The 9,464-nt window shown below is 37.5% G+C and overlaps 1 non-coding gene across 1 annotated transcript; it reads left to right on the top strand.

The window, feature by feature from the left end:
* The first annotated feature begins 1,775 nt into the window (after positions 1 to 1,775).
* On the top strand, positions 1,776 to 1,879 carry LOC122214633. Its single transcript, XR_006200013.1, has one exon. It is a non-coding gene; the product is annotated as a U6 spliceosomal RNA (small nuclear RNA).
* Positions 1,880 to 9,464: the final 7,585 nt, after the last annotated feature.

Raw genomic sequence — 9,464 nt, 5'->3', positions numbered from 1 at the left:
GGAAACTGTTATTGGCCCCATTGTACAAATAAAGGAACTTGGTTCCACAGAGGCTAAGAAACGTGCTCAATTGTTAAATTGTTAGTAAGCGGTAGAGCTGGGATTCATTCCGGTGTCAGAGCTGGAATGGTCAGAACTTCAAGTCTGAGTTCTTAATCATTCTGAAACACGGACTTGTTGAATCTGGAACAAGGGAAGCCTTGGAAAGGAATGTAGGTACTTAATTACTGAAATAATGTGACTGCTGTGGTAAATTAATGAATGGTCATTGAGCTGTTTGATCAGAAGTACATAGATCAGTCTTGTGTAAAGTCAGTTAGCAGGGCTTCATCGTGGAGAGACTGCACTCTGTAGTTTACTAAGGACTCCTGGTTTTTGGACTCCAAGGGGATTACCACTACAAGCCTCAGGTGAGTTAATCACCAGGATCATCCCTTCAGCAATCCAGCCTCTCCACTAGGGAGCTTCATTAAAAATTCTGATGCAGGGCACCCGGGTGGCTTACTCAGTTGTGTGTCCAACTCTTGACTCTTGGTTTCTGCTCAGGTCATGATCTCACGGTTGTGGAATCAAGCCCCACAACTGTGCTGTGTGCTGCTAGCACATGCTCTCGATTAAAATAAGTAAATAAACTTAAAAAAAAAATGCTGATGCAAGTGTGTCCTGTAAGTATGGCTTCTATAGGAGATAATTTGGGATTTTTCAAAGACTTCAGTTCAGTCTTCTTTTATGTGAACTCTTATGTCTCCTCGTTCATTGTGACTTCTCCAATCTGATTTACTGTTTCTGAGAACTCTTTATCTCCTAAATTGATAAAGTTATTCATAGAGTAATATTGTAAAGAACAGCTGTAGGGTTTTTTTTTGTTGTTGTTATGCTTTGTCCATTTGTAGGACTCAAAAATATTTTGAAAAGTAAAGTTGATTATTTAGTAAACTCCCAGTTGTGTTGGGCCAGTTCTTCTTTCTAGGAAATGACTCCTGAGAGTTGGCTTGTGTCAATTCTTACAAGGCAGAAACATCTGTTAAACTATTTTCTTCTTGGCATTTACAAAAATAGCTTTAAAGTTGTCGTTATTGTAGTTTTAAAAGTAGCATATTTTCATTTTAGTCTCTTCTTTCTCCAAAACTGCTGTCAGGCGATCCAGCACCAGGGACTAAAGCAGTGCTTTTTGTAGCTCTCTGGGCTTCCTTCTGTCTGAGATGATCATCTGAGGGCCTGGGCTCATCCATAGGCACATCTATTAAAACAACTAAATCTAACTAATCGGGGCTGAAACCTCACTAGTTTCCTTCACTTCCATGTAGCCCTCCATGTATCCTCTTTAACACTTACCTAGAAAGTTCTCACATTGAACACAGCTCAGTCCGGCAAGCTTTCCTTGATACTTGCTCCTGTCTATGTATTTTTAATAATTTCTTTCCTGACTATTCTGGTAATTGACATTGGCCTTCCTATACTGCCTTATCATGGAGACCAAGAAAGCTGCTCTCCTAGTTCTGGCTACTCCCACTAATTGCTTTTGGGCGCCAAAGTGACTGCTTTTCTGTCTGTTGTATTATTAAAGGATTAATTTCCCACTGCCTTCCTGTACCCAACACAGTTGACACAGTGGGATTTTTTCTTTTTTTAAAGAGTGAAGGGTAAAAATACATTCATACCTAAAAGTTTCTAATTCTAAAAAAAAATAGTGAAGAAAAGAAGGAAGATGGAGGGAAGAAGAAATAAATCAGTTGATATCAGAAATTAAACTGTTTTCCAAATGATGCTGTCTTGTGCTCACTTTGGCAGTACGTATACTAAAATTGGAACGATACAGAGATTAGCATAGCCCCTGTGCAAGGATGACCTATAAGTTTAGGAAGCGTTTCAAATGTTTCTCTCTCTTCTCTATATAATATAGTGAAAGGCTAGTTACTATTTCCTATCAAGGAGAATAGAAATAATTAAATTAATAATATTCTGTTTCGTTTTCGAATTGATTTTTATTGATGGATAATTATAAGATGTAATATATTGATAATAATAGAGTGGTTCTGGAGGTATTGACCACATATGTACTAATGTGACAAATAAATAAAATATAATGATAGAGACTAAAACATTTATATAGAGACAACACGGGCTTAAATTAGTGGTGGCATCTTAGTTGAAATAAATGGCAAACCTCAATGTTAGAAGGTTCGCCTGACCCTAATTTATGAATTTGTTGTTTGGTTCCTTTTGTTGCATCATGATTTTATATGAAATTGCAGATAGAAAGGTAGAGTAATATGGTCTTATAGTATCACTTTTTTTGTCCAGAAGCTGGAGGCAATTTTAGGATAATAAAAACTTCATCTTTATACTTCAAGTGGGCAAGATGAGGATGGGTAGAATTTTTTTTTTCTTTTTCTAGAAATGAGTAAAGTAGAACTACTCTGTGGGTTTCCAAAGTCTGAATACCACTGTTGGAAATTTCTATTCTTTAAAACATAATTTTCATTATTAAAAATTGCTATGATTTGAAAGCCCAAGTGTGGCAAAAAAGAATATAGTTGGTGACAGAAAATTTATTAAGGCATGTATGATGGCAAATGTGTAGGAGACAGGTTTATAGGAACTGAGTGAGTTAAAGGTCAGGTTGCTGAAGAGTTCTCTACATTCATTCTTCAGCTCTTGGATTCATTGCAACATAAAATAAGTCTTCAAAGTTTGCTCCCTTCCTTGTACCCTGTTGACCTTCCAGGGACTTCTAAAGTGATGTTAAATCCAGATCTACCTTCTCAGGGCAATAGTCTCATCCAGAAATTGGCTTTCTCCCATTTGTTCTCTAAAGAGCAAAAATCCTTATTTATTTTAAATGCAGCTGTTAAGGGCTACTGGTCCCATTGTAGATTTTCTGATAAATTTATGTGGAGTCTATTTCATAGAGATCCATGTTATCTTATGAGGAACACGTTCCTAACACAAATGATTCACTATCTAGTGCTGAAATGTCAGACATCTGTTGCAGATTGATGGGAAAACTTGGGAATGTGAGAGCTTTGGGCATTTTAAATCAAACAAATAACCTCCTGGGACTTACTTTAGACATGCTTCCTAAACTGACCATCTGAAACTGTATACTGGTTGTAGAAAATGATACTGAGCTGAATCATATTCAGGACTGCGGAAGGTTATCACATTAATCATTCAAAGTGAATCATGCCTCCTGTTACTTATGTCCCTATATAGTCTTCTTCTGTGGTCACTATGGGCTTGCTCATGTGACTTGATTTGGCCAGTGGTTGGTCAACAATTAGGAATACAAATATGAACGTGTGCTTGCACATGGTGGTTTCTCTCTTGAATCCCAGATTGCCCAAGACAGTCTGCTTTATAAGCCAGGTAGAGGAAAACCAAGGCACTCTGTTCATTACCACCAGCCAATTGCCAGCATGTGGCCCTATGGGGTCAGCCAGCCTCCAGCTGACTTGCCAACTGATTGCATCTGCATGAATAAATCAAATCAACATTGCATGAAGGAAAGACAACCTTCTCCAGTTGAGTTTTGCCTAAATTACCTGTCCAAACATTTGTAAAAAGATAAATCGTTCTTGCTTTAAACCAGTAAGTTACGGAGTGGTTTGTTTCTCAGCTCTTAGATAACCAATATTTATCTGCTAGAAACTGCATTGGCAATTTACCCCAAACTGGGTAACTTCTTCTCATTATCCGTAGAAAGATGGGTAAATTACATTCTCTGAGAATCACTTGGCTAATAAAAAAAAAAAAAAGGAATAATATTAGTATCTTTCTGTGTGTGTGTGTGTGTATGTGTATGTATGTATGTGTGTATATGTGTGTGTATATATATGTGTATATATCTATCTATCTATATATATATGTATTAAATTATAGAGACCATTTAGTTCATTCCTTTTCCAGCTGCAGAGACAGATATTTGTGGGATTAAATGGCTTACTCAAAGTCACAAAAAATTACTAGTTGGTAGAAATTGAATTAGCTTTCTTTTACATAAGTAATAAACACTTAAGTCTTAAATGATATGTGATAAGAGGATGGTCATTTGCATTAAAAAAAAAAAAAAAAGCAGAAACATAAAATACCCAGGATTGAACCTGACACAAAGGAACAAGACTAACAACAGGATTTACTGGAGGATGTAAAAGAAGACTGGAATAAGCGGCCAGGCCTACCAGTTTCCGCAAAAGATGTGATACTGTTCAGATGGCAATTATTTCCAAACCCATATACTGAATTTCAATCAACACTCTACATTTTTGTTGTTGCTAGAACCCAAAACGTTGATGCTGCAGTTCATCTGAAAGAATAATGAATGCAAAAGGCCAAGAACTACACTTAGAAAATAGAACAAGAAATTTATGAAAAAGGTACAAACATTGGAAAAATAAGCTATGAAACTATTGTAATTGAGGTAGTACAGTTCTGGCATCCTTACCCTTAGATAACATTCCTGCTTTCTATTCTATTGTGGAAAAATAGAAACAATTAGAAAAGAATTTCCATTTGTTTTTTGAACTACATTTGTCAACCTGTCTACATCTGTATCTAGATTCTTTGTCTCTTCTCCTATCACCACGAATAAACAGTTCATCCAGTTGGTATCCAATACGAACCCCTTTATTTTATAGTGGCTCCTCTCTCCTTTAGCCTGTTAGACTTTCTTTAACAAGAGTCGCTTCTCTTGCAGTATCAACATTTCCTGCTCCACTGGATTATCTACCAGTACACTACTGTGCTGTTATTTCTTGGTTTAAAAAAAGGGAGGAAAAAGGTCTACCTTGACCCCTTATTCTCTTCCAGGTTTTATTCTATTTTTCTTTCAGCAAAACACCTCTTAAATTTCTGCCATCAGTCATTTCACTTTTCTTCTCATTTTCTCTGGAAATCATTGCAGTCTTTGGTGTGCGCCACTTTAGCGAAATCGCTCTTGTCAAATGCATGTGGGACTTCTGTTGGGAAAGATGGTGTTCAATACTAGGGCTTCAGTTTACTCAGTTTGTCAGCAGCCTTTACCACTGATGATCACTCCTACCTTCTCAAAACATTTTCTTCATCTAGATTTTAGGAAACCATGTTATCTTCATGACCTGCATATAGTCTCATGGCTTTAAACAATAAGTATGCATTCATGAATTTCAAAGCATACCTCCAGACCAGACACCTCATCCAAACTTGACACTCATCCATCCAGTTGTTCAGTGTATATACTCCATTGGATGTCTAATAGACATCTCCAGCTTAACAAGCTCAAACCGAAGCTCTTGAATTGTGACAGCCAAAACCTATTCATTTCATAGCCCCCTCCACCTAAACAAATGGCAACTACATTCTTCAGGTTGAATAGACCCAACTTGATGATGATATCCTCCATTGTCTTTATTCTTCATATCTGCAAATGCTATTCACTCATAGTTGCAAATGCTTATAAAAACTCCTCTGTCACTATCATCCTCATTTAAATCATCATTTTTTGTCTCCTGGATTATTGCAATAACCCATAACTTGTCTTTCTTCTTAAGCCTTCCACACAGGCAAATTATACCCCAACTAAACTAAAATATCCACACTAAAGGAGTCATCTTACAATCAATATGGCTTATGTCCTTTTTCTTGAGGAAGTAGAAGCAGATGTGGGTTCAAATTCACATTCTACCATTTACAGTATGAGTACATTATCAACATTTTTAGCCATTATTCTTTCTTTTAAGAAATGTGTATGTAATTTGCTCTCTCTACTCCACAGAGATTTAAAGGGCATTAAACAAATACAAAAACACATCTGTGTATGTGAAATTGGTAAAATGTTACCCAAATATAAAATGATAACAAGGGGCGCCTGGGTGGCTCAGTCGGTTAAGCGTCCGACTTCGGCTCAGGTCATGATCTCGCGGTTCGTGAATTCAAGCCCCGCGTCGGGCTCTGTGCTGACAGCTCAGAGCCTGGAGCCTGTTTCAGATTCTGTGTCTCCCTCTCTCTCTCTCTCTGACCCTCCCCCATTCATGCTCTGTCTCTCTCTGTCTCAAAAATAAACGTTAAAAAAAATTAAAAAAAATAAAATGATAACAAATTGATAGTATAGTTATTATGACAAGCAAATACATGAGTCTACACTGTATGATATTTCAAGTGTCATAAAATATTAATAACTTCAGATTAATATAAACCATAATAACCACTTCATATAATGTACTACACAAAACGGGGAAGGGGAGAAGAGTATAGCCCAGCCACTTGAGATGGACTTGTAAAGATTTTTTAAGCCCAGGGAACAATCTGCTGTCTAGCAAATTGGCATTTGAGGGGTGTCACAAATAATGTACTATACTTTACAGTGCACAGGTGTCCAAAGGCTATTACAATCCAAGCATTGCACTAAAATTGTATGAAAGTAATAACATGGTTGCTATGAGAAGGGTACTCAGAAAAGAGCTTTTTAAAAAAGCTATTTAGTACAATCACTGCTGCCTTTCGTCCAATAAAACTATAGCTCAAGAAAAAAAAAAAACCTGGAGAAATTAAATCCTCTGTTCCCAGTTCAGCCTCTTTAAGTAATAACAACAGGATAAAATAATTATACATCAGAAGGGTGTCTGAAACTCTAGGCTTGTTAGATTCAACCCACATACAAGGGATTGTTGAAAGCTGACCAAGGGCCTGGAAAGTATGGGACCTCCCCATGTCAGCCTACTTTTTGAATGAATTAAATGAATCCTTTACAGTAAGAATTTGGTATGAAATATTTTTTGGTGTACTTAGTTTGGAATATTGTATATGTCTCTAGCAAAGGCTTGGGACCTTTGATGCATGCGTTTTGTTGACCGTGTCCTTGTGTTAGTTCTAGACTGAAATTTTCATTATGTTCAACTGATTATTTAGTTAAAACTTCCCACAAACACGGGTTGAATTCTGAATACAAAGGAAATACTAAAGCTCAAATGCTTTTTCTGTGCTATACTCTTAAATCCAGGATTATACTTTGTATCTTATGAAAGATTGGAGTTTTAAAATGTTACTCAGATACTGAGATACATCGTTTTCTTTATGGGCAGAAGTTGAGTCCATGTACAATAAAGATTATAAAAGGGTATCATAATTATAATTGCCATTCTTATAAACCATTTTAGTCTTTTTCTTTTTTTTTCTTTTCTTTTTTTTTTTTTTTTTTTTTTTTTTGTTGTTTCTTTAACCGATTTCCCTATCTGGTAGGAATTAGGCTAGGTATTAGAGCCACAAGGTTGAGCAGGAAAGATGTGGTCCTTGATATGTTCTTACTATATAATGTTCAGATATACAGGCTCTTAGTTTCTGACATCTCCAGACTCCATTTCCCTCCCCTTGTTCTTTTAGATCCTCTTCTTTCTTCGCATGAACTTTTGAGGTCTTGCTCCATTTGAATTCTGTTTCAAGCTCACACTCTTTCATGTGGGGATTGCGTCTAGAGCGGTTTTCAGGCTGTCAGTTGTGAAAGCTCGCAGCATGCTGATGGCTCCAGCCCCTTTCATCATTTCAGTGGGCCCCTTGCAGTTACTCTGGAATAGGAGTTTGAGCTAAGGTCCTCACACCAACTCATCCTTTGCTTGGAGTGTCTCCTGGCTGTTGGAGGTCTTCTTGTTCCCACCTCACTCCCTTTTGCCTCATTCTGCATAGCTGCTGATACCACACACATCTTTTAGGTGCCTTGGTTTATCCACACCTGCTAATATTTGGGGCGAGGGGGTTACAGATACATTTTCACCTCTTTTCCTTATTGATACCTGCTATGAGCTTTGGTTTTTTCCTCTTCTAGTTGGTTTTTCTCTTATTTATGGGGGTTACAGGGAGATTCAAAAACTCTGCCACCACTGACATCCTCCCAGAATTCAAAACATGTAGTTTTGAACTTGTCTGGACAAGTAGAGAATCTCTGGGGATGGAATAAAGCTAAGATTTATACACACGCCAGAAGTTATAACAGCACAGCTGGTCTGCACACAGAACTGGAAACTGTGAATCAGGCAGTTGTTTATCAATATCTGAATGTTTTTATTCTTGGAAAGCTTTCTCTCAGGCTGTTAAATCTATACTCCACTAGCATTCTATGAATATGTACACATACATATAGACTGCAGACAAAAAATTGTACACATAATATTTTGAAAATGGGAGCCAAACGGGGATGCTACATTACCACCTGTGTCTAATTAAATATTTGTGGTAATTTAATGTAATTAAAAATTAACAACCATTTGGTACAGAGTAATATATCATACTTCCTCCATCAGTTATGTGTTTCAATATGCTCTGTGGTTGATTGTTTTAACTTGGACTTGGTGTTAATAGCTTCTACTGTTGGTTGAATTTTACATTTAACATAACCTCTGCTTGCATCTCTAGGTTCCACCTTGCATCCAGTTAATTCTTTCTTATTGTGAGATCTTAGCTAGAATGTCATTTCCTTAAAAAGCTTTTCCTGACCACTCCACACCCTGACACCATTTACAATCTGTTTCTTCTTTTATTCTTTGTGACAATAATTGGGGTCCCCCCCACTCCCTTTGGTAGCACCTAGGAAGGATCAATGCTTGAATAAACAGCCAAACAGTCCCCTTCTGATCTGCATACTCTGTTTTTTTTTTTTTTTAATTGTGTGATTTGAGGAATAAGGTAGAGTCAAAACCTTTCCTAAAGATTTTAAGGGTCACATAACACAGAGCTTCCACTACTTCTCGAATGTCTGATGCTCTGTACTATGTGACTTAGTTGATAATTATGTTGTTGGAGTAGGAATCGCCATCCCTAGATTCTCTTGTGAAAGCACAGCCAGAACAGTGTCATGTAACTGGTGTTGGTGGTGGTCTTCTTCTTTTGTCTGCACAATTACTCTTCTACAGTACTAGGAGCCACACTTCTAAATTGTTATATTTACATAACTTGACCACTCTTGCCTTAGGGTTAGACAACTAAACTAAATTGGCACTAAACCAAATTGCCTTAGGGTTAGACAACTAAACCAAATCAGAATTTCTTTGCAGGGACATAAAAACCAGAATCTAGGGGCATGTGAGTGACTCAATCGGTTAAGCGTCCGACTTCAGCTCAGCTCATGATTTCATGGTTCATGGGTTGGAGCCCTGCATCCGGCTCTGTGCTGAGAGCTCAGATCCTGGAGCCTGCTTAGGATTCTGTTTCCCTCTGTCTCTGCCCCTCCCCCACTCATGCTCTGTCTCTCTCTTTCGAGCATAAATAAATATTAAAAAACATCAGGATTGAATATAGCTGTTCTTCTCAACAGAGGATCTGTAAACCTCAGAGATACGGTCAGCCGTGTCCTACCATGTGAACTTGTCATAAAGTAAAGTGGTATTCTGTGAGCTAGAATGATGATGCAGTCTGGTGGACATGAGAGATGGGGAGGTGTTGTGTTTGTATTTGTGGCCCTGGCTGTAGTTTATTTCCGAGGTCTGACTGGATCTACG

The sequence above is a fragment of the Panthera leo genome, chromosome A2 (assembly GCF_018350215.1).
Source record: "Panthera leo isolate Ple1 chromosome A2, P.leo_Ple1_pat1.1, whole genome shotgun sequence".
NCBI classification, from domain to species: Eukaryota; Metazoa; Chordata; class Mammalia; order Carnivora; family Felidae; genus Panthera; species Panthera leo.
Note: the sequence above shows the minus strand (reverse complement) of the source record. Positions and strands in the feature narration are given on the sequence as shown.